Here is a 25,895-nt window from a genome sequence, read left to right on the forward strand (position 1 = left end):
ATGATGAGTTGAGGCTATTTCAGAGAGTAGGAAAAAAAGCCTTGAAGTCCATCTAGGGGCACCTAGATAGCTCAGTCAGTTAAGCATTTGACTCCTAATTTCAGTTCAGGTCATGATCTCATGTCATGGTTCATGAGTTCAAATTCCATGATGGGCTCTGTGCTTGACAGCATGGAGCCTGCTTGAGATTCCCTCTCTCTGCCCTTCCCCTGCTTAGGCATGTGTGTGTACATGTTCTCTCTCTCTCTCAAAATAAATAAACATTTAAAAAAAAAGTTAAAAAAAAAGTCAGCTGAATGCTTGATGCTAAAAATACTTGTTAATTGTTTGATTGGTGCACTAATGCATTAACTTATAGATAGAAAATAAGATAAAAACTTTTAATTTGTGTGCTGGTTTGCTTAATTTACCTTCCCCCAACAACTGTTGCTCATCCACTGCTTTCTAAATATGGTTAAGAACGAAGGTTATGATTTTCAGCCTCTTTTTGTTAATTACTTGACTCCTTTACACAATTCCCATGCCCCTTCTTCCCAATAGCCATTCTCTATGTTTAATGTACAAACTTTTGTATATATTCATATAAAACGTATACTATTGTTTTGATTTCATGTATTTTACATATATATGACTATATTATAGACTTCATTGTTTTTTTTTTCCACTTGGTACTATGTTGTTAAGAATCATCTGTACTGTGTGTCTCCCTCTCTCTCTGCCCCTCCCCCGTTCATGCTCTGTCTCTCTCTGTCCCAAAAATAAATAAAAAACGTTAAAAAAAAAAATTAAAAAAAAAGAATCATCTGTACTGTTGTATCTAACCCATAGGTTATTTGTAATGTCTATATCTATCATTTAATAATAACATCTAATGAGTTCCTATCAGCAGTTAGGAGCTATGGAGATACACAGAAAATAGAACCCATGGTCCCTATCCTATCTTCATGTATCTTACAATCCAGCTGGAACAGATAAACACACACACACACATAATAACATGCTATCAGGTACAATGGATAAAGACAGAGTAAAGTTCGGTTGAACAGCTGAACGAACTATACCTTACCATAATATGTTTAGTAAAACAGGAAGACAGGAAGGATGTGGCATCTAGATCTAAATGAACTGATATGAAGTTGTAAAATAACATTAAAAAATTTCTAGACTTTCCTCTAGATGGTGCTAAAGCAACCATATTGTCTATACTATAACTGAAATTTCCTTCAACATTATAATGAATAGGAGGTGATTTATGACTTGTTAGCAACTTGATAGCTCCACCTCCACCAATTTTATTGCCCTTTGGTTCCCAGTCTTGGGCAGTGAGAAATCCTGGACATTGTTAAGAAATTAAAACCACAGACAACTCAAACCCCAATGGTTTCTCATCCAATCTACAAAGAGCTATAAATCCAAAGCAATGTGCTATTTGTGTGTGTTTAGAAGTGGAGGAATGGGATTGAATAATTTTCTGTCTCTGCTTCCAGGGAATTTATAATCTAGAATGAAACAGAATGGGCAAAACACTTAAATAGAGCAGAAGACCTCATTACCGGCAATGCTTTCCACTACTACTCCAACACATCACAGGGATGCATAGAGTAGGTAATGAATATTCTAACCTGCTTAAGGAAGAAATGGTTCTTTAGGGACTAGTAATAAGTTTTTAAAGACTGTCTTAAAATAAAGTTGTTGGATGTACATATAGTAGCCACCCAAGGTTCTGATGTATTTTAGGTATCTGGACCAAATAGAATCCCTGTTTAGGAACAGCCACAGCGTGCATTCCACACAGACTTTCAGTATCTTAGGTAATATGGTATAACAATACAGAGATGTGAAATGAACTCTAAGATTTCATGTTAAGAGGTTTTATTCGTTTGTTTTTAAAAATATTCCGAAGACAGCAGTGGTTTACGAGATAGTAAGATAGGAGAGAGCTGATACAAGTGATTAAGAGACAAAACACCTTCTACTTCCTCCTCAAGAGGACAGCATCTGTAGAAAACTACAGGGTTGGTATCTGGAGAACACCTGTAAGAAGCTTCTAACAGGCATCCTCCCTCAGTTACCACTGCCAGAGCAGCTTACAAACCTTTAGGTCATCTTCTATCGTTGCTATGTCAAGAACAGTTTCTCCCTGTATAGGCCTCTTGACAGCTCCTGTCACAATCTTTCCCCTCTAATGCTAGCGATGAATGGGTTGGGAATGTCCATAGTGAATAAGAGGCTGAGCGATGGCTCACTGCTTGTAATTAATAGCATAATATTAGGCACCAATTGTAGTTACCTGGTTTAAAAAAATAACTAGGCTAATAAAGAATGGGTGTGGACTGCTCAGCTGCCTTACCCAGATTCACCCTTTTAGGAAAAGCTTAAAACTAACCGAGCCTCTATAATTTAGCCAAAAGTCTACTTAAAATTAAAAAACTAAAAAAAAAAAAAAAAAAAAAAAAAAAATACTGGGAAATACTGAAAATACTGGGGCACCTGGCTGGCTCAGTTGGTAGAACATGTGACTGTAGGTCTTAGGGTTGTGCATTCGAGCCCTTCGCCCTTCGTTGGGTGTGGAGTTTACTTAAAATAGAAAGGGAAGGGAAAAGAAGGGAAGGGGAAGGGAAAGGAAGAGAAGAGAAGAGAAGAGAAGAGAAGAGAAGAGAAGAGAAGAGAAGAGAAGGGAAGGGAAGGGAAGGGAGGGGAGGGAAGGAAAAAAAAGAAAAGAGAAGAAAAAAAAATAATTTAGCCCAAAGTGATTTCTTTTGGTTCTTAATTATATGGCATCTGCTAATTGTATCATTAATAGGGCTCTTCATACATGCTATTTGGTGGTATAATTATTTGCATATTATTTATTTGAAAATACTTCAGTTACAAGATTTCCTGAAAATGAACTCCCATACACAAAACAAATGTGAAAAAACAACTTCCCAGCTTCAGGAAACAAAGCTGCCTATTTGACATTAAATGGCAAAAATGTGACAGGGTATAAATTTCTTTTCATTCAAGCCCATTTGAAAGTAAACAGGACTAGCCTTAAGCAATGTTGTTCAAGATGTTCTTCGACTTAGTAAAGGTTTACATTTTTTAAATTAATTTTTTTTAATGTTTGTTTATTTTTGAGAGAGAGACAGAGGGCTAACGGGAGGGGCAGAGAAAGAGGGAGACACAGATTCTGAAGACGGCTCCAGGCTCTGAGCTGTCAGCCCAACACAGGGCTCAAACTCACAAACCATGAAATCATGACCTGAGACGAAGTCAGGCGTTTAACTGACTGAGAAAGTTTACATTTTAATGTAACCAAATCTTTTCCTTTGTGATTTCTTCCTTTACTTTTATGGTTAGACTTTTCATCTAGAAATATGGATATTTATTTAGTATTATTTTAATTAAATGGCTTTATAAGAATCAAACATGTACCCCTTTAATAAATCTTGATTTTATATACATGTATGTACATATATTTATCTACTCATACACAAACATACATATAAACTTATCTTTTCTATTTTGGAAATGTTTTTATTTTTTTAACTTTAAAAAATTAAGGTATAATTAACAACGTTATAATATATTTGAAGTGTACAATGTGAACATTTACATTTCATTTGTTTTTGAGAGAAAGAGAGAGAGAGAGAGAGAGACAAAGCACAAGTGGGGGAGGGGCAGAGAGAGAGAGAGAGAGAGAGAGAGAGAGAGAGATACACACACAGAATTTGAAGCAGGCTCCAGTCTCTGAGCTGTCAGCACAGAGCCCAACATGGGGCTCAAACTCACAAACCGTGAGATCATGACCTGAGCCGAAGTCGGACGCTTAACTGACTGAGCCACCCAGGCGCCCCATAATGTGAACATTTAAGATCTGTACACACGGGTACCTGGGCGGCTCAGTCGGTTAAGCAGCTGACTTTGGCTCAAGTCATGATCTTGCAGTCCGTGAGTTTGAGCCCCATGTAGGGCTCTGTGCTGACAGCTCAGAGCCTGGAGCCTGCCTCAGATTCTGTGTGTCCCTCTCTCTCTGCCCCTCCCCAGCTCGTGCTCTGTCTCCCTCTCAAAAATAAATCAACTAAACAAAATTAATATCTGTATACATTTATATAAACTTAGATAAATAAACATGAGTTTCTAAATCAGTTTTTTTTCCTTCACAGAGGGTTTCCCCAATTCCTATTACTAAAGATCCTTTCTATTTCCACCTAATTTATAATTGCTTACAAATTAGGGTCTGTTTCTAGACAGCCAAATGGTTCTACTGGGCCATTACTAAACAGCATTTTTAGTGTTTTTTTTTTTTTTTTCTTTATTAGTTTTAAGTAAATGGCAAAAGATTTCCCTCTTAACCCCAACACATATATTGTACACTAAATGAGTATTCTGATAATCATGTTAGCTATTGTCAGTGTCAGATGAAGATGTAAACTCTGCAAGGTTTTTCCTCAAAGCTGTACTGTCTCCTTTTTTAATATTCTGTGTAATGGTCTCTCTCTACCAACGCCCAACTCCTCAGCTTCCTACTTTCAGGTTGAGATGATAAAGACAAGCTACTGGAGTTAGCAGAGAGGATCGCTTTCCCTTTAACACATGGTTGTCCTTCCCCAGTGTAGGTTATCTTCTGCCTACAGATTTTCTATACCTCCTCTAAACTTAAATCTATCTCAATCCTCTAAGTCCCAAGACTTCCAGACACATATTTTTTTGTTGTCTCTTATGACTGAACTTATTTTATTTAGAAATTATTGATTACTTTCATTTCTTATCTGATATCCCAAAATGTATCCCTATACCTGATATTTCTACTTCTAGATAAATGTTCTGATTTAAAAAATGATATTTGGGGTGCCTGGCTGGTTCAGTTAGTGGGGTGTGCAACTCTTGATCTCAGGGTTGTGAATTCAAGCCCCAAGTTGAGTGTACAGATTACTTGAAAATAAAAATCTTAAAAAAACTAAAAAATGATTTTAACAACTATACTTTGAAATTGTACCTGCTGTTGTCTCAAGGGAGGTGACCTCGGTGAACAAGGGAACAAGGGAGGAAGACTTTCTATTGTCTGCCCTTTTTGTATCTTCTGAATGTTGTGCCACTTCATATATGCATGCAAACAATAAAAAGTGGCACCTGCTCTCCCAACCCCCCCAAATGATGCTGTATTAGAAGAGATAACATCTATATATTTTTTCTTTTCCCTACATAAGTATTCAGCAGTTAGTAACTAATGAACAGAAATGAATAACCCCAATACTGGCTTAACCCATCACACAGGGTTTAGATAGGAACCAGATTCCATCTCTGGCTGATGAGCTAGCTGACAGAGTAGGGACTCCTCAACTACTTACTCTTCCTTCTTTCAAAAAGTTAAGAATCTCAGTTAGTTTCTTATTTTCAACCCAGGGTGGTTTCACCAAATTTCTAGTGGCATGGGTATGACTGTGCGTGTGCGTGTGTGTGTGTGTGTGTGTGTGTGCGCGTGTGTGTGTGCTGGGGTTCAGGGAAGTTCAGCAATAAAGTTTGTATGTTATTAAAATGTAGTGTTAAGATCTAGAATTTTTTAAGAAACCACAACTAAACTAAACTGAATCCTTTATTTCTGATGCTTTGTTTAAAGTTATAACAATTCTACTTTTTCAAAATTCACCTAAGGGTTAATAATGTAAAAACCAAACCCACTATACATATTTTACTTCACTGGGCTCACATTTAAAAGCAAATGTCTGTATCTGTCTGACAGTCAATTTGAACTGGAGTCAATTCAAATTCTTGCCTTTTATTTATGTCTTGCTGCCAGACAAAATTTGTTGCAGAATTTGCAACAGGCCTCCATCTCCCTCTTCCACTTAAATAAGATGAACCATCAGCAGCATCCTAGACCTTAACTGTTACCACGCTGAGTGTGGCCACTCAGTTAAGACTTAGACTAATATAATCTCACCAAAGTTGTAGAAGAAGTTTCTCAAGTTCTAATGATATAAAAAGTAAAGATGCTTAGTCTCAAGCACAATAGGCTAAATATTTTGTTGCTCTCTGATTTTGGGGGTGGGGGTGGGGGTGGTGGTGGTGGTGGTGGTGGTGGTGGTGGTGGTGGTGGTGGTGTGAGAATGTACAGTATTTCTCCTTGGTGGTTTTCAAGATAATAGTTACCATTTTGGGGATGAAAGTATAGCACAGGGAATACAGTCAGTCAGTAATATTGTAATCAGGTAGGGTGACATATGGTAACTACACTTATCATGGTGAGCATAACATATGCGGAATTGTCGAATCACTACACTGTACACCTGAAACTAATTTAACATTGCATGTCTACTATACTTCAGTAAAAAATAAAAAGCACTGGGGCTCCTGGGTGGCTTAGTCAGTTAAGCATCCAACTCTTGATTTTGGCTCAGGTTATGATCTCACGGTTCCTGAGATCGAGACATGAAACAGGCTCTCCACTGACAGTGCAGAGCCTACTTGGGATTCTCATTCTCTCTCTCTCTCTCTCTCCCTCCCTCCCTCCCTCTCTCTCTCTGCCTCTTCCCCACTCGTGCTCTCTCTCCAAACAAACAAACAAACAAACCTACTTCATTAAAAAAATAAAAGTAAATAAAAAGCATTGCTTGTAATTAAAAAGTTATTATGTTTAAGTGTCTTCCATATATTATCTCATTTAATCCTCTCAACAATCTCCACAGTAGTATCATTCCCGTTTTATAGATGAAGAAATGGAAGGTTAGAACATCTGTTCCTTTGTTAAATAAGACACAAAGTCAGGATGTGAATCGAAATCAGTCTGACTCTGAACTCTGACTTTTTACTATGTTGTCTCATAAGATGAGGATACACTTCTGGGTTCTCAGCAGCCCACATTTCCAGGTGTAAAACACTAAATGGTCTGTGTACTGCACTTGAGAATAAAATTGTGGACTACAGTGAAAGACATCAACACTTGTAGGTTTATTTTTAGCTGAGGAGCAGGTTATTGATTTTATGTTTGACCTCTCTATACCAGAAAAGAAACAGAAGCAGCAATAAAGCAGTATACTGGTGGCAAAGGGGAAGATACATAGAGAAGAAGAGGCAAGAAGCAAAAAAGAAAATGTCAGAGTAAAAGGCAGCAAGAGGCAGAAACAGGAAAAAAAGTTAGGGGACAGAAACTCAACAGTGCAAAGCTGCAAGGTTATTATGAAACACATAATGTGCTTCCTTTGTATTCTACTGATGATATGAAAATCAAAGCTCAGTTCTTGAAGATCTGGAAAATTTCAGAAGTACCTTTTAAGTCATGAAAAAAAAAAAAAGAATGTAAATTGATTAAATCAATCATGATGCACCCTTAACATGGAATGTGTGGTTTTAAAAAATGTTATGGGAAGGGTGCCTGTGTAGCTCAGGCAGTTAAGTGTCCAACTCTTGATTTTGGCTCAGGCCATGATCTCACAGTTTATGAGTTGGGGCTCTGTGTCAGGCTCTGTGCTGACAGTGAGAAGCCTGCTTGGGATTCTAGTATCCCTATCTCTCTGCCCCTTCCCTCTCTATCTCCATCTAAATAAATAAGTCAACATTAAAAAAAAAATAAAAAATGTTATGGGAGACAATTTAATGTTAGGAGAATGTTCATTATATATTCATCTATAAACAAAGAAGATTACAAATATACATAGACAGGTCCCAATTTGTTAAAACTAAAGCTATTACAAAAGTGTATCTATAATATAACAATCATAACAGTAGTTATCTCTGGGTGATTTATGATTTTATTCTTTGTGATTTATGTTTCTCTTTTCTGTTTCCCAGGTTTTCAGTAAAAAGTTACTAATTTTTTTGAGAACCTATAATTATTTTTTCAAAACTTCTTCATCACCGAAAATAGACATTCTGTAACCATTAAGCACTAATTCCCTGTTCCCTCTGCCCTGTCTCCTATTAACTCTATTCTACTTTCTGTCTCTATAAATTTGCCTATTCTAGATACCTCATATAAATTGAATCATATAATATTTATTCTTGTGTCTGTTCACTTAGCATAATGTTTTTACGGTTTATCTACATTGTAGCAAGAATCAAAATTTCATTCCTTTTTATTGCTGAATAACATTCCATTGTTATACCACATTATGTTTATTCATCTGTTGGTGAATTTGGTTGTTTCTATCTTTTAGTTACTATGAATAATTTTGCTACCAATATTATATTTGTGTACAAGTTTTGTTTGAACACCTGTTTTTAATTAGCTGTGGTATATACCTAGGAATGGAATTGCTAGATCATATGTTAATTGTAGGCTTAACTTTTTTTTTTTTTAATTTTTTTTTTCAACGTTTTTTATTTATTTTTGGGACAGAGAGAGACAGAGCATGAACGGGGGAGGGGCAGAGAGAGAGGGAGACACAGAATCGGAAACAGGCTCCAGGCTCCGAGCCATCAGCCCAGAGCCTGACGCGGGGCTCGAACTCACGGACCACGAGATCGTGACCTGGCTGAAGTCGGACGCTTAACCGACTGCGCCATCCAGGCGCCCCTAGGCTTAACTTTTTTTTTTTTTATTTATTTATTTATTTATTTATTTATTTTTTTTTAATTTATTTTTGGGACAGAGAGAGACAGAGCATGAACGGGGGAGGGGCAGAGAGAGAGGGAGACACAGAATCTGAAACAGGCTCCAGGCTCCGAGCCATCAGCCCAGAGCCTGACGCGGGGCTCGAACTCACGGACCGCGAGATCGTGACCTGGCTGAAGTCGGACGCTTAACCGACTGCGCCACCCAGGCGCCCCCCCTAGGCTTAACTTTTTGAGGAACAACCACACTGTTTTCAAGAATGACTACAAGATTTTATGTTCCCATATATAATCCAACAAGGGTTCCAATTTCTTCATATCTTCTCCAATACTTGTTATTTCCTTTCTTTCTTTCTCTTTCTTTCTTTCTTTCTTTCTTTCTTTCTTTCTTTCTTTCTTTCTTTTCTTTCTTCCTTCCTTCCCTCCCTCCTTCCTTTCTCTCTCCCTTTCTTTCTTTCTTTCTTTCTTTCTTTCTTTCTTTCTTTCTTTCTTTCTTTTTCTTTCTTTCTTTCTTTCATAATAGCCATCCCGTTAAGTGTGAAGTATCTCAGTGTGGTATCTCACTGTAGTTTCACTTTCCATTTCCCTTGTGATTAATAATTCTGAGGGGCGCCTGGGTGGCTCAGTCGGTTAAGCGGCCGACTTCGGCTCAAGTCATGATCTCGCGGTCCGTGAGTTTGAGCCCCGCGTCGGGCTCTGTGCTGACAGCTCAGAGCCTGGAGCCTGTTTCAGATTCTGTGTCTCCCTCTCTCTGACCCTCCCCTGTTCATGTTTTGTCTCTGTCTCAAAAATAAATAAAATGTTAAAAAAAAATTAAAAAAAAATAATTCTGAACATCTTTTCATGTGCTTATTGGTCATTAATACATCTTCTTTGGCAAAATGTTGATTCAAGTCCTCTGAGCTATTCTGAATTAGATTGGTTGGGTTTTTTGTTGTTGAGTTGTAGGAATTCTTTATATATACTGGATACTAACCCCTTATCAGATACATGATTTGCAAATATTTTCTCTCATTCTGTTAGTTGTCTTTTTAACTCCCATCACAGTATATCTTTCGATGAACAAAAGTTTTTAATTTCAATGGAATCAAATTTAACTATTTTTTTGTTCATTGCTCATGCTTTTGGTGTCATATCCTCAAAAGCAGGCATTTTTAAATCAGTAAAAAATGTAATTAAAAAATATCAGATGAAAAAATCGTTGCTAGTAGTAGGGGAGAAAATAGTTTACTGCCTCTCATTCTGAATTCAAAGCACAGTGTAAAAAAGCTCAAAACGAAGACTGTTTTAAGCATCTACGTTCCCCTTCTTATTAGAACATGACCCAGTAGAGGATCTCTTGGTCAAAGGATACGTGTAAAAGCTTCTCTACTTCAAAAAAAAAAAAAAAAAAAAAAAAAAGCAAAAAAGCTTCTCTACTTCCAACTTTCAACTTACTAAGTTTTAGAATAAAAACAAAGCTATCCCCTAGATCAAGAACTCATCAACTATGTCCACCATTTGCAGATGACATATCATTTGCATAGTTTAAAAACAAATGGACTTAGCAACAGCCTTTTGGTACCAAACCATTTCATATGTTCTATGCAATTTACAATTGACCCCAAAGACTTAGGTCTTAAGGCAGAAACCATGGTAAAGGGATTTATTCCTGGATGTACAAACATCAGTTCTGTCTTCTATTATTATTTTTTGTAATGTTTATTTATTTTTGAGAGAGAGAGAGAGCATGAGCGAGCAGGGGAGGAGCAGAGAGAAAGGAAGACACCGAATCTGAAGCAGGCTCCAGGCTTTAAGCTGTTAGCACAGAGCCTGACATGGGGCTGAAACTTCACAAACCGTGAGATCGTGACCTGAGCTGAAGTCAGACTTAAACTTAACTGATTGAGCCACATACACGCCCCTATCACCTGTTATTTTTTAAAGACCTTTGTTTCGTTTACTTTTTTTTCTCTTCTCTTTAAAAAAAAAAAAAAGCGTGTCACCTTAAAAAAAGATTCCCTTTGGGGAGCCTACGTGGCTCAGTCGGTTAAACGTCTGACTCCTGATTTAGGATCAGGTCATGATCTCACAGTTTGTGGGTTTGAGCCCTGCTTTGGGCTCCATGCTGATAGTGCAGAGCCTACTTGGGATTCTTTCTCTCCCTCGCCTTCTGCCCCTCCTCCATGCACGCATGCACCCTCTCTCTCTCAAAATAAATAAATAAAATTAAAAAGGTAATCCCTTTAAAAAAAACAATTCCCTTGGAAGCTGTATTTCCTTAGTATGGTTAGAGAAAGAAAAAAGTGTTAAGCCTAATGTCCAGTGCTAATGGCAATGGTTAAAAATAAATGGTTGCCCGTGAGAGTCTTTATACTGATGCCAAAGTGTGGTACAATTTAGTCCTGTTCTCTAGAAGTTGAATATGCCTTCAGTTGTGCTCTTCTCTTCGCTTTCCTGGTAAAGTCCTCTTTATACTCCCCAGGCCTCCTATTTGGGTCAAAGGTCTTTTTAGCTGTCTCTAAATGATCAAGAGCCTGTTAAGAGGGCTCCACATAGTTCTAATTTCTTTTTAAATGAAAATGGCAGACATGTTTTTCAACTGGTGCCTGGAGTGGGGGCAAGGAGGAGGAGGAGGAGGATACATCTGCAACAAATACCTCAAACTCCCAATCAATACTAATTTCAGGTTTTCTAGTCCTCTGTAGAGATGGTGGTAAAGGAAAGTAAGTTACAGTTTCTTAGAAACCTGTAAATATAGCTACATCTTGGGCTGGAGCTGTATCTCATGGGAAACTGGTATAGGACTGAGAGGAAACAGAGTTACAAGAGGATGCCTATAAGGAAGGCTGGTTTGAAACTACTCCTACCTCTGTGAAAACCCCAACTATAGGAATGTAGGAACTGTTTACTTCCATAGCTGATCTCTGGCATACTGCCTAATGTTTAACCTTGCCATGTGATTAGAGATTATGAAAATTTTGAGCACCGTTTCTCCCAGGACTAAAGTTCAAACCAGAGATGTATGTAAAGGGTGAATATAAATTCACACAGAAATTCATGTGAGTTAGTCACCTTTAGAAATGAAAAGACTAAGGAAGATTAGGGCCATTTGTGGTTCATCTAGTAGCTAAGATTTTTTCCCCCAAATTGGTTGTATTCTCAAAACTACTTTTTTTTTTAATGTTTATTTATTTTTGAGAGAGAGAGAGAGACAGAATAAGAAGGAGGCTCCAGGTTCTGAACTGTCAGCACAGAGCCCAACATGGGGCTTGAACTCAAGAACCATGAGATTATGACCTGAGCCAAAGTCGGATGCTCAACCAACTGAGCCACCCAGGTGCCCTGAAAGCTATTCTTTTTTTTTATGGGTTTGCCATGTAGTAACATCAGGAATTTTGATAAAGAGTGCCATATTTTAGGTAAAACTCTAGTCCTAAATTTGTCTACTGCAGTTCTGAAAATTATTAGAATACTTTACTATGCTATATATTCTTATGTCCTACCAAACCTCAAGCAGGCAGAACCTCAAATCGGCTTAACAGCAATATCCCCAGGTTTTTTGTTTTTGTTTTTTTAAATCTCACTTATCCTGGTAATCCATTCATCTGCAAGTTGGGGATTTGACTACAGGGAAGGATCAAATCATGTAGGAGTCTTCCAAAACCAGAAACCCAAAGGCAGAAGTGTGGTTATTATTCCCCTAGAGAAGATACTTCCAAAGAGAATCTATATTTCCCAGGAGCCCTTTATTAATATTCTAAGTATAAATCTCTGAGGTTATCCAATAAAGCAATTTGGGATAAAGTCTTCTGCAGAAATGTTTGACGCTTATGGAACAGTGGTTCCCCAATTTGGGCACATGGGATATACCCTGAGATGATTAAAAATACTGACACCTGGCTCCTACCTACAGACATGGTGTTTTAGTTTAGCTGGGCAAAACGTGGGCATCAGGCCTTTCAATCCCTGTCTCCACATTCTAATGTGCAGCAAAATCTGGAAACCACTGTTACAAAAATGGTGTCTTCAAATTTTTCTGCCTTCAGTTCTGGGATTGACAGGAAACACAAATCCTAAGCCCTTATTTCTGGGATCTTTTGGGGCTGAATGAAACAGAGAAAGCACAAGGTAACACCCACCATGTTGGAACCATTTTCACATGACCATAGTATTTTCTCTCCACAGAATTTCAGGCAAAAGTATAATAGAGGGCCAGCTGAAACCACTGTGAAGCAAGTATCAATTTGGGGAGTTGTTAGGTAGATCTGTTATAGCTAGAACTATAAGCAGGCAAAGAACTGGTATAGGGTAGAGACGGAAGACCAAAGTGGGATATCCATCAAATGTAAACCACTCCACCCCCAGACTGTGGGGACCGGGAGGCTGGGGAGGAACAGGAAAGATCAAATACAACTCCTCCTCCCATCTATAAGTTCCCACACCATGGAAACTTTGCATAAGTGCAACAAAGGCCGGTTCACCACACCCTGAAATCTCACACCCCCCTCCCTTTCTTCTTGCTGAGGTAACCACACACTGTACCCACAGTGGCAGGCAGCTCAGCAGAGGTCATCGTGACCTCAGTTATCCAGCTTGAGTCCTTGTCTGAAAGCTACTGGCAATAAGAAGGACGGTACCATCTCAGTGGGACAGCTTTGAAGACATACTTGCCTGAGGCTGTGATGGAATCATACCTGTCTACAGTTTCACTGCTTTATGGCCTAGCAGGAAGAACCAGGGTAAGAACATGACTAAGGGCTGGTCTACATGAGGCACTTTTCCTTTCAGCCTTCTTCAGCTAGAGGCTGACAGAAACAGCTAACTGCTGAAGCCTCTTTTTCTTTCTGGTAATCTCCACTTGGTATTTTCAGGGTTTGTTAACAGAGCAGAACCAAACCACATTGTAGGTCTCAGTGCCAAAAAGAGGGGAAATAGTAACACAGAGAGGAACGGTTGAGATCAGAGGGTGGATGCTCTTCTGCCCAGAGTAGCTCTGGGAAGCAGAGCCTCCTATAATTATAAACAGTTCTGGTTTCCTCCCTCTCTCTAATCTGTGACAATAATTATTGTCAAGTTTTGGGTGGCTTCTGTTATGGGCTGAGTTGTGTCCCCCCAAAACAGATATATTAAAGTCCTAACCCCCGATACCTCAGAATGTGATCTTATGTGGAAACAGGTTCTTTACAGAGGCAATCAAGTTAAAATGAGGTCATTTAAGTGGGCTCTAATCCAGTATGACTGGTGTCCTAATACAAAGGGGGAAGTTTGGACATACTGACAGATGCGCAAAGAGGGACGAAGATGTGAAAGCACACAGGGAGAAGACAGTCATGTGACTGCAGTGATGACATTTCGAAACCAATGGATGCCAAGGATTGCTGGCAAACACCAGAAGCTAGAAGAGGCAAGGAAACATTCTCCCCTCGAAACATCCGAGAAAGCACAGCCTTGCTAATAACCCCTTGATCTATGACTTCTGGCCTCCAGAACCATGTGACAATAAATTTGTTTAAAAATTTTTGTTTATGTTTATTCATTTTTGAAAGACAGAGAGAGACAGAGCACAAGCAAGGGTGGGATGGAGAAAGAGGGGGACAAAGATTCTGAAACAGGCTCCAGGCTCTGAGCTGTCAGCACAGAGCCCGACGCGGGGCTCGAGCTCACAAACTGCGAGATCATGACCTGAGCCGAAGTCGGACGCTCAACCAGCTGAGCCACCCAGGCGCCCGACAATAAATTTGTTTTAAACCATCCAGGTTTTGGCACTTTGTTATAGTAGCCTTACGAGATACGGCCCCAAAGTAGACCTGGTGTTGATGAAATCAGTCAGATTCTACTTCAATTAGCCTCAGTGAATTACTGCTGCTAGCCAAGATTACAGTCTAGGTCAGTGGCTCTCAAATAGGGTGGGTGGAGAATAGTGGTGATGGCAGCAAATCATAATTTCTTGGGAAGCTATTTCATAATAAATGCCTAAGTTCTTTACTGAGCCCACTGATTCAGAATATGAGGAGTAAGGAATAGTTAACCTATCTTTTAAACAAGCTCCCCAAGTGATATCGTTGACTTGCTCTGATCTCATGTACCACTACACCACCCCCAACTGAGTAACACTAGCTTAAATGAAAGGATAAAACTCTGGGTCTTCCCCAAATTGACCTGTAGATTCACTGTAATCCCAATCAAATTCTCAGCAGGTTTTTTTTTTTTTTTTTTTCATAAAAATTCAGAGACTGATCCTAATATTTATATGAAAATGCAAGGCCAAGAATAGCCAAGGTAATCTTGAAGAAGCACAATAAAACTGAAGATACCAAGACTCATAAAGCCACAGTTAAGACAGCATAGTATTGACACAAGACTAGACAAATGGATGAGTGGAAAGAAAGAGTCCAGAAATAAACCCACACATGTCATTTGATTTATGACAAATGAGACACTACAGTGCAGTGGTGGGAAAAGGATGGCCTTTTCAATAACGTGCTAGGTAAATGAGGTATCCATATGGAAAAAGTAGAATCTTGACTCAACTCATACCCTAAACAAAAATCAATTTCATATAGACTGTAGATCCATATATGAAAATAAAAACAATACAGTTCTCAGAAAAATACATAGGAGAATATCTTTATTACTGTGGGAAAGGCAAAATTTTCTTAAACAGGACACAAAACACTAACTATATAAAAAAAAGATAAACTAGACTTTATAAAAATGAAGAAACTTCCATTCATGAAAAGGTACCATTAAGAGAAACAACAAGATATAAAATAGAAGGTATTTATAATACATATATCTGATAAAGGACTCATAATCAGAATATACAAAACATTCCCACAAATTCATAATAAAAACATACAACCCAATCCTAAAACGTAAAAGGTTTGAACATGTATTCTGTAAGATTTCCAAAGGCCAACAAGCACATAAAAAGATGCTCAATTTCATGATTTTCATGGCAATGCAAATTAATTTCACAATGAGATACCATGCTACACAGCAAACAGGATGGCTAAAATAAGAAAGAAAAATAAGTTCAAGAGTTGGTAAGGATGCAGAGCAACCAGGATTATTTGGAAGTAGGAGTATAAACTGGTTCAGACACTCTGGGAAACTGGCAATATCTACTGGCGCTGACGGTGTCCCCTAATGACTCAGGAATTCCATTCCTAAGTATGTACAGAATAGGAATGGGTACATATATTCCTCAAAAGACACATACAACAATTTCTGCAGCAGCATTTTACACAACAACCCCAAACTGCAAACAATCCAAATGCTCATCTGCCACTGAATAGTGTTGAATTCACATAATAAATATTATAAAATAACGAGAATCAACAAAGTATAACTACATGCAACAACATGGATAAGTTTCACTGGCATAATGTAGAACAGCCAGACATAAAAAAGGTCATACTGTAATGATTTTATTTATATAATGTTCAAAATGGAGAACACTAATCTCTGATGCTGGCAGTCAGAAGTGATCTTTTTTTAAAGGGAAAGGAAGGGAAGTATGAAGGGGTTTCTGGGGTGGGGGTAATAATGCATTTCTTCATGTAGGTACTAATAACCAGAAAGTGGGTTCACTTGGAAAATCCAATGACCTGCATGCTTATAATTTGGGCACATATTTTTATTTCTATTATTATTCAATAAGACATATTAACGTAAAAACAAATACACTTGGGTTTGTGACTCCTCCAGGATCAGCTGAGGTGCAAGCTAGTTCTGTACTTGGGGCAGTCTGCCCCAACTCCAGGGTAGCAAATCAGTCTAGTATCTAATGCAACAGCACTTGGGGGGATGGTAGGGGAGGGTTTCTACTTTCTTCATCCTTTCTTCCTCCATACTGATACTTGATTCTGTTAGATTTTTAAATAGAATAATTCTAAGAAGCAGGCTAAAAGCTGAAAAGCAGAGGAGAGCTTGGTAAATGGGAATATGCACAGTATTTCAAGTGTACTGAATGACACAAGAAAATTTTCAAAAGATGGGGATAATCAGAGTCAAATAAGGAGAAGGCAGGTTGTTCACTGAATTAGTTCAGGGTTAAAAAGTTTCATTTGACTGTGAGTTCAATGGGGGTAGAAAAGTATTCGATAGCAGTCTTTTAGGCTTTTTAAAGACATACTAAACAGAAAATAGAGTACAGCTTGTGGGAGGGGGAACTACTCAATTTCTCACCATAGCCTTTTTGTCACAGAGCTTGTTGCTATGGAGAAGGCCATGAAGGCAGCAACTAGGGGAAATAAAGGATCTGGCAGGAGTAAGCACAGTGACAGTGGATTAAACAAAAATTCCTTGAGCAATTAGCAAGTAGCAGGGCCTATAAATGACACACTTTCCATTTTTTCCTAACCCCTACCCTTCTAAAAGTACATGGGCTTGGTTTGCCACTATAATTTAACTCAAATACAGAGAAGCCTGAATGGGCCTAACAAAGCCTAAGCCTGGCAGACAAAACACAGGCCATTTAGCAATGCTGCTTCATGCCAGGGGGAAGCGGCTACCTACCCACCCCTATCCTGGGGAAATGATCTCCAGCTGCCTAAATTATAAAGTTGATGCCCTATGATTTCTTTGTTCTGTAAAGCCTGAGGGAGATAGGATAATGAAGTATCAGAAGAGGTATAGAACAGCCCCTTGTTTCATAAAGCAGTCAGAGGCAGAGAGAGAGAAGAGAGAGAAAGAGGGAGTTCTTACTGGTATCATTAAGAGGCAGCAGCAGCGACCTGGGAGCAAAGCTCTGCCTGAACTGGTCTGAAACTACTGCTGTGGGAGAAAAGGCTGGTTGCCAAGTTTGTTAATAGCTTCTGCCCATCATTGTTACAGCAGCTTTATCAACCAGGGCAGGGCCAGGACCTGTTTTTAGCAGTGTAAGCACTGAGACTGGAGGGTTCAACAACATCTTCCAGCAGATCTCACTACAACCAATGATTAACAAAGACAGTTCTCTCTTCTGTCCCACACAAATGATCACAGAATTGTAAATATCACAGCTGGAAGGACCACAGAGATATGCAGACCAACCCTCTCGTTTTATAAATGAGGACACTAAGGCCCAGATCAGTTAAATGGCCTTATACCTCTTGGAATCAAGAGCCAAAGCTAAATTAACTGGGGCTAGTGATCAGCCCCAGTTTATACTAGACTGTATTTATTTATTTATTATTATTTAAAAAAAAAAAATTTTTTTTAATGTTTATTTATTTTTGAGACAGAGAGAGACAGAGCATGAACGGGGGAGGGGCAGAGAGAGAGGGAGACACAGAATCGGAAGCAGGCTCCAGGCTCGGAGCCATCAGCCCAGAGCCGGACGCGGGGCTCGAACTCACGGACCGTGAGATCGTCACCTGAGCTGAAGTCGGACGCTTAACCGATTGAGCCACCCAGGCACCCCTACTAGACTGTATTTATTTCCTAGGTATCACTTACTGGGTTTCATACATAAGTATCAGGAACTAAATTATTTGTTAAAGGATGGCATTAATAACAAAGTAGGTCTGTCTCTGAGCCCATCTTAGAGAGTTCTTTTCCTGAAATATCAAAGAATTTCATTTGAAGCAACCTTGCCTATCTGCCAAACCTGCAGTCTGGCCAACTGTACCACCCCACTCTGTGCTTTGCTGGGCTGAGGGAGGTGGTAGGTGACAGTGCACAAAAGGACATCTCTCTCCCTTGGAGATTTAGTTTATTTTGCAATTTGCAAAATGAAACTCAAAAAAGTCTGTAAGTGAAAATTTTTCTTAGGGCTTCAGGATTTAAATATGTGACAGTGGGCAGATAACACAATCCAGAAAGGTATATAGACACATAACTGCCCCAAAGCATCTCCTGGTTGTAAGCTGCTAGGTGGGAAAAATGTGTTGGCTGTTGTTTTGGGTGGGGGAGGGGTGAGAGAAAGTAAGTATTGATTTCCCTAATGTTTCCTTTGTGTGGCTGCTGTTGCCACGTGGTGGTCTGTTGCTATGAAGATTTGTGGTGCCAGACAATGGCTGCTAGGCTCCTCATGACTGTGCTATTGGTGGAGCTGTTTCTGCAGGAGTCAGGCTAGTAAGCAACTGGCTAAGCAGTGGAGAAAGCTTGGCCACTGTGCACCATGTCTTCCTCCAGGTAAGTGCTGCTTGAGGCAAGATTGAAGGTGAAGGAGCGTTAATTATAGCCAAGGAAAAAGAAAAAAAGCCGAGAATCAGTGTAACTTTCCAGTATAAATCTCTAAAATTAGATACTTCACAGTTCACACACATACTTTCCTACATCAGAATCACACAGAATAAAGCAAGGGTAACTACCAAGGTTACCATTTCCATGAAAGAAGATTAATAGACAGACCCTTCTTTTAGTAAGAAGGATAAAGACCCGCAGCCAGGATCTGCAATCAGATGAGGATGAAGAACTGCTGAGGCAGGTTCTCAGCGGAGCTACCACAGGCAAACTTACTTCCTGCTAAGCAAAACCACTGCCTATTACTCTGATAATGAGAAAACTGCAACCCATAGACCAAAGCACAAGGCAGAGTTTGAAGCAGGGCCAAATGTTCTCCCAGGTAATAAGGGCCAGAGTCATAGAAGTCACCCTGGGTCTGTGCAGATGTTGGCTATTTACCCACCCTCTTTATCCTCCCACATATTTACCCTTCTTTCTATCTCAGAGTATATTTACACTTTTAGAGTACATATAATGTAAAGATCATCTAGCCTCTATTGCAGTCCAATACAGTAAACCACTAGATACATGTGACTATTTAAATTTAATAATCCTCATCAACAAAACTAAAAGGCAACTGACAGAATGAGAGAAGATATGTGCAAATGACATATCAGATAAAGGGTTAGTATCTAAAATCTATAAAGAACTTATCAAACTCAATATCCAAAAACCAAAAATCCAGTGAAGGGATGGGCAAAAGACATGAACAAACACTTTTCCAAAGACGGCATCCAGATGACTAACAGACACATGAAAAGATGCTCAACATTACTCCTCATCAGGGAAATACAAATCAAAACCACAATGAGATACCACCTCACACCTGTCAGAATGGCTAAAATTAACAACTCAGGAAACAATAGCTGTTGGCAAGGATGCAGAGAAAGGGGAACCTTTTTGCACTGCTGGTGAGAATAAAACTGGTGCAGCCACTCTGGAAAACAGTATGGAGGTTCCTCAAAAAATTAAAAATAGAGCTACCCTACAACCCAGCACTGGATAGTTATCCAAAGGATACAAAAATGCTGATTCAAAGGGGCACATGCACCCCAATGTTTATAGCAGCACTATCAACAATAGCCAAATCATGGAAAGAACCCAAATATCCATCGACTGATGAATGGATAAAGAAGATGTGGTGTGTACATGTGTGTGTATACATACATACAATGGAATATTGCTCAGCAATCAAAAAGAATGAAATCTTGCCATTTGCAACAACACGGACAGAACTGGAATTTATTATGCTAAGTGAAATAAGTCAGAGAAAGATAAACACCATATGATTTTAGTCATACATGGAATTTAAAAAAAAAACAGATGAACACACGGGAAAAAAGGGAAAAATAAGATAAAAACAGGGAGGGAGGCAAACCATAAGAGAGTTTTAAACACAGAGAATAAATTGAGAGTTGCTAGAGGGGTGCTGGGAGGAGGGCTGGGCTAAATGTGTGATGGGCATTAAGGAGGGCACTTGTTGGGATGAGCAGTGGGTATTATACGTAAGTGGTGAATCACTGAATTCTACTCCTGAAACTATTATTATACTATATGTTAACTTGGATTTAAATAAAAAAAATTATCCTCAGTATCATGTGCCACATTTTAGGTTACTCAATATCACATATGACTAGACTACCATTTTGGACAGCTTATTTCCAACACAAGAAGTTTTACTGAATAGTATACATCTAACCCAAGCCCTCATAAATTAGAAATCTAAGGCCAGGAGAAGTTAAGAGGCTTACCCAAGCTGACACAGCTAGCTAAAGGTATGATCTGTTCTGGAATCCAACTTTCCTGACACTAGTTCAGATATCTGTTCTATACTATAATGCCTTTAAGACACTATTAGTCCTTGAAACAGTTACTCTCAAACAGTTCCCAACAATCTTAGTTATTGAATAAAAATGTGGAGATGGGGATGCCTAGTCTCTCTAGGTGTACTTGTGCATATATATGACAAAACCTTTAACAAGTGCAAAAACTAAAAATGCCTTCCTCCCCACCAAATCTTTAAGCTAGAGTTCAGCTTTGGAAGATGGACCAAATGTATCATATAGCTTTTCATAGTATACAAGGGAGTTGCCCTCACTTCAGCTTCAAAAACATCATCTTTTAAAAAACTTATTCTTATTTTTTTTATTTTCAAGAGAGTGAACAAGGGGAGAGGGGCAGAGGAGACGAGAGAGATAATCCCAAGTAGGCTTCACACTGAGGAGCATTAAGGGGCTCCTGCATGAAGCCAGAAGACAGAAGGAATTGGGCTAATGAATCTTGAGAATGAGGCAAGTATTGGGAAGTGTGAATATAATAGGGAGATGAAGGGATTGCTAAGCAGTACTGTGAGCTCAGCTTATGTCAGCTAGCATATACTTGCCTCAAAATCAGCCGGGTTTTGTAGGATCAGGAGTTGAAAAATGAGAGTGGAAATTTCTTGAATTGGGGAGTGGCAAGGAGAGTCGGTTTTTGTTTGTTTGTTTGTTTTTTGTTTTTTTAGAAAACAAATCTATTAAACAAGTGTATAATGAAATTTCATCATTGGTATTAAAATTTTTTAGTTTTCATTCTCATGATTGTTCATTTTTAAGATGAACTAGTATGGATGGATCCATACTGATTCCAAGGTTTAACACAGATTCTTACACTTAAAAGATGGAAGGTCCTAATTGGTGACCTAATTCAACTTTACTTAAGAGATGAGGGAACTAAGGACCAAAGAAGTTAAGGAACTTGCCCAATGTCACAATCATAACAGCAGATGTATACAGCTCACCTGGTTTTCACACCAAGTGCTCTTTTTGCTATATTACAAATTCTTCCAGGAAGCACATTTGCCAAAGTAATGCTACACTTAGTGTGGCTGCTTAAGAAGGAAAACTTACAGGGGCGCCTGGGTGGCTCGGTCGGTTAAGCGTCTGACTTCGGCTCAGGTCATGATCTCACGGTCCATGGGTTCGAGCCCCGTGTCGGGCTCTGTGCTGACAGCTCAGAGCCTAGAGCCTGTTTCAGATTCTGTGTCTCCCTCTCTCTGTGACCCTCCCCCGTGCATGCTCTGTCTCTCTCTCAAAAATAAATAAACGTTAAAAAAAAATTTTTTTTTTAAAAAGAAGGAAAACTTACAGCATCTCCTGGAATTTTTTTTAAAGTTTATTTATTTATTGATAAAGAGAGAGAGAGAGGGAGGGAGGGAGACAGAATGAGTGGGGGAGGAGGGAAGGGGGAGGGAGGGAGGGAGGGAGGGAGAGAGAGAGAGAGAGAGAGAGAGGGAGAATATCCCAAGCAGGCTTTGCACTCATCACTGAGCCCGACATGGGGCTAGATCTCACAACCATGAGATCATAACCTGAGCTGAAATCAAGAGTTGGGACACTTAACTGAGACACCCAGGTACCCCTAACATCTCCTAAAATTCTTTTTTTTTTAATGTTTATTTATTTTTGAGACTGAGTGTAAGTGGGAGAAGGGCAGAGAGAGAGGGGGACAGAGGATCCAAAGTGGGGTCTGTGATGACAGCAGTGAGCCCAACGTGGGGCTCGAACTCATGGATCGCGAGATCATGACCTGAGCTGAAGTCAGGCATTTAACCAACTGAGCCACCCAGGTGCCCCTCTTTTTTTTATGTTTATTTTTTTTATTTTTGAGAGAGAGAGAGAGAGAGAGAGAGAGAGAGAGAGGATCCAAAGTGGGCTCTGTACTGACAGCAGAGCCTGATACAAGGCTTGAACTCATGAACCATGAGATCATGACCTGAGCCAAAATCAAGAGTTAGTCACTTAACTGACTGAGCCACCCACACACCCCAGCCTGTCTTCCTTAAAAGCACCAGCCAAGCCAGGAAGCAATTTTGCCTCAGCAAAAGTATATGGTCTGCCTTAAGGCTTCTTATACACTGTTTCTGGGGCCTTGTATTAAAGTAAGCCTTGTGAACTAGGAATGGACTTGGGACCTATTATTTCAATTTGAAGTGGGGGTGGGACAAAGTGAAATCAGGTGGAATCAGACCTTTGTATAAATGCTAAGTCTCAAAAAAAGCCAAGGAAAACATTCCAAGTTATACTTGGGTCTTAACAGTACTAAGGTTGAGCCTAGTCAAGGAGGATCTTTGCAGTGCTGGCTGTATTGTGGACAGCCTAAAAAGAGATGGAATCTGCAAGAATTTAAAAATGTCTCCAAGGCAAGGTTTGCACTGAGAGTGAAGAAGGAAGCAACACTGCACGACAGGTAGGCAAAGAAACCAGGAAGAATTGAGGCCATGACCCCTACACCTGTTCTCAGCAAGGTGGCTCAGTTCTACAGGGACCTCATGATCTTCCATTTCCCTCAGAGGCCAAGCATTCACAGCTTCTTTCTAAGCTCTAAGGGTTTTTCCATTTGAAGATAGTAGTTTGCTGGGCAAAGAGACAGACACAAGCACAAAGAGTCGGGTAGCAGACAAAAAGCCTAGGAGGCTGAAGGATTTTTTTAAAAAGTATCTGTACATAGATCTTATTATTAACTTGAAGACTGACTCAGTATACTAGATCTTATAGATCTGCAGAGAAAGATCTTTGCAGGAAATCTCTGTTACCTGAAGATGAAAAGGAATGTAAACCAACTCTGATCCCAGTTCAGACCTTTGCCAACTGACAGTTCAGGTGAAGGCCCTTTGGGAGAGGCAGAAAGCAAAGGAGAAAATCTATAATTGCAGACAAGTTCCCTTTCCCTTGCGATGAATGAAAAAAAAAAAAAGAGGAGAGGTACTAAGCCCTGGAACACAATATAGGAAATGAGAGAAAATATGGTATCAAAAGTAGGAGAATTAAAAATCTTATAGGTATAAATAAATGAGTGATCTCAAACCTGGTGACAATAGTACTTATTCTGAGTTTCAGAGGTCTAGAATTTTGTAAAGTATTTGATATGATTTCTCAGTTCAAACAATATTACAGCATCTATAATATTAACAAAGATCTACAAATGACAACTAGATGTAACATTCATTCACTCAAATATTTTTGAGGGCCTACTACAGCTACCAAGTATTAAGTATTAGATATTCAATGGTGAGCAAAACAGAGTCCCTGGGCTCACAGAATTCTAAAACAGTGGAAGAGACAGACATTAACAGAAAAATATCATTCTATAAAATTGCAAACTGTGATAACTACTGTGAAATAAAACGCAGGGTGCATTCAAAATGTACAACAGGGGAACATGGAATAAGCTGCCAGGTACAACATGAGAGTCAGAACAAACAACTAAAAAAAAAAACAGGGGCGCCTGGGTGGCTCAGTCGGTTAAGCATCTGACTTCAGCTCAGGTCATGATCTCGCAGTTCATGAGTTCAAGCCCAGCATCAGGCTCTGTGCTGACAGCTCAGAGCCTGGAGCCTGCTTCGGATTCCATATCTCCCTCTCTCTCTGCCCCTCCCCTGCTTGCATTCTGTCTCTGTCTCTCTCTCTCAAAAACAAATAAACATTAAACAAAAAATTAAAAAACTATAAAAAAAATAAAAAACAAACAAACAAATAAAACCCCCCAAAAACCTGTGCTACTATCTCCTTGGCATGGAGGGAGAACAGGGACTCTCAGATAAAAAGGTAGCCATTGGGGGCACCTGGGTGGCTCAGTTGGTTGAGCATCTGACTTTGGCTCAGGTATTGATCTCATGGCTCGTGAGTTCAAGCCCCACATTGAGCTCTGTGCTGACAGCTCAGAGCCTGGAGCCTGCTTCACATTCTGTGTCCCTCTCTCACTCTGCCCCTGCTCATACTCTCTCTCTCTCTCAAGAATAAATAAACATTAAAAAAAAAAATTAAAAAAAAAAAAAGGTATCCATTGTTCTCAGGAGAGTAGAAGGGTTAGTGCCTCACATTCTTACAAAGTTTTCATCGGTTAACATATATGAAAAGCAACTTGCTCTTAGAGGAAAGTCACCATCATAAAGATGGACAGAATAAATAGGCAGGAAATTGATGTCTTCTATCTTCAATATACTGAGGCAAGAGGCCCCGAAGGCTGGTTGGTGTCACGGAGCTGTGGGCTGGATATGTTTGTCATTCCAACAGACTCTGTGGCTATTCAGACCTTTGGCCAAAGGCAGATGACATTTTCAAAATTAGAGATAGCCACTTGTGATTTCCAGACTGTATACTGAATACACATATCCAGAGTCAACCTCTAGGGTCAACCCCTCTCTCCACTGTCTCTGCATCAGTTTCTAACACAAGAGAAAAAAAAAATTTTTTTTTGGCATTATGGTCTCAGGCACACAATAAAACCTATCAGCAATGTTATTCTGAAACCTGAAGCTTTACTATATTGTTATCAACAAGAAAGCCAATAACAGAATTCTTAACCTGTGTCACATCAATACCTACTGCATGACAGACTTTAAATAAATACTGAATCACAACAAAATATTCAGAGGAACAGACTTTAATTAGAATGACCAGAATGAAATGCTTGAATTTCCATGGGCAAACTGACAAGATAGCTTATGATAATTAGAGATAATGAGCTGTGCTCCTCTGGGCCTCTAAACTTCAGAGTGGGGATGCTTTCAAAGTCTGGTTACTGATGCAGAGACCTGATGGGACTCTGAGGCCCAGCCTCTATAAACATACTCTGTATAAACATACTTTGACAAGAACTTGGAATCTTTATAAAAAGAATCTATGTGCTGAAATCAAATTGCCACAGATGGTACCAAGGGATCAGAAATACCTGGTCAAGTCCCTTCACACAACTATTTTTTCAGGTTTATGAACTTCTAAAATAGAAGAGACTCTGTTCTCAGGGGCAAATGGAACATACAAGAAGTCTGGATGGTAGCCTCAGGCAGAAGCACCCTGCAGTGAGCCAACTGCTTAGTGGATGCCTGAAAACAAGACCATGTAAACATTTCCCTGTTGCCTAGGCCTATAAAATCTGTACTAAGTGACAGATGCATGAAGTGAAGTGGGTGGCTGGGCAATGAGGCAACCAGTGGGAAGGAGCTGGCTGCACCTCCAGGTGTTAAAAAAGGCAAGAGTTGCATATTCAATGAGCCAACAATAAGTCAATTTAAGAGTGACTGTTTTCCATTTCCTTGACTCCCACAGCTGTCCTTTTATTACTTTTTTCTCTTGAAGCCTGACCCAAAAGTTCATTTACATTCAAATTCTCCCATATAAAATGAT

The 25,895-nt window shown here is 39.3% G+C and overlaps 1 protein-coding gene across 4 annotated transcripts in view; it reads right to left on the reverse strand.

Moving 5' to 3' along the window:
- ZNF609 (zinc finger protein 609) overlaps positions 1 to 25,895 on the reverse strand; it is a 211,167-nt gene that overhangs the window by 33,240 nt on the left and 152,032 nt on the right. The gene's annotated exons all lie outside the window — the stretch shown is intronic.

This window comes from Panthera leo, chromosome B3 (genome assembly GCF_018350215.1).
Source record: "Panthera leo isolate Ple1 chromosome B3, P.leo_Ple1_pat1.1, whole genome shotgun sequence".
In the NCBI taxonomy this organism is placed as follows: Eukaryota; Metazoa; Chordata; class Mammalia; order Carnivora; family Felidae; genus Panthera; species Panthera leo.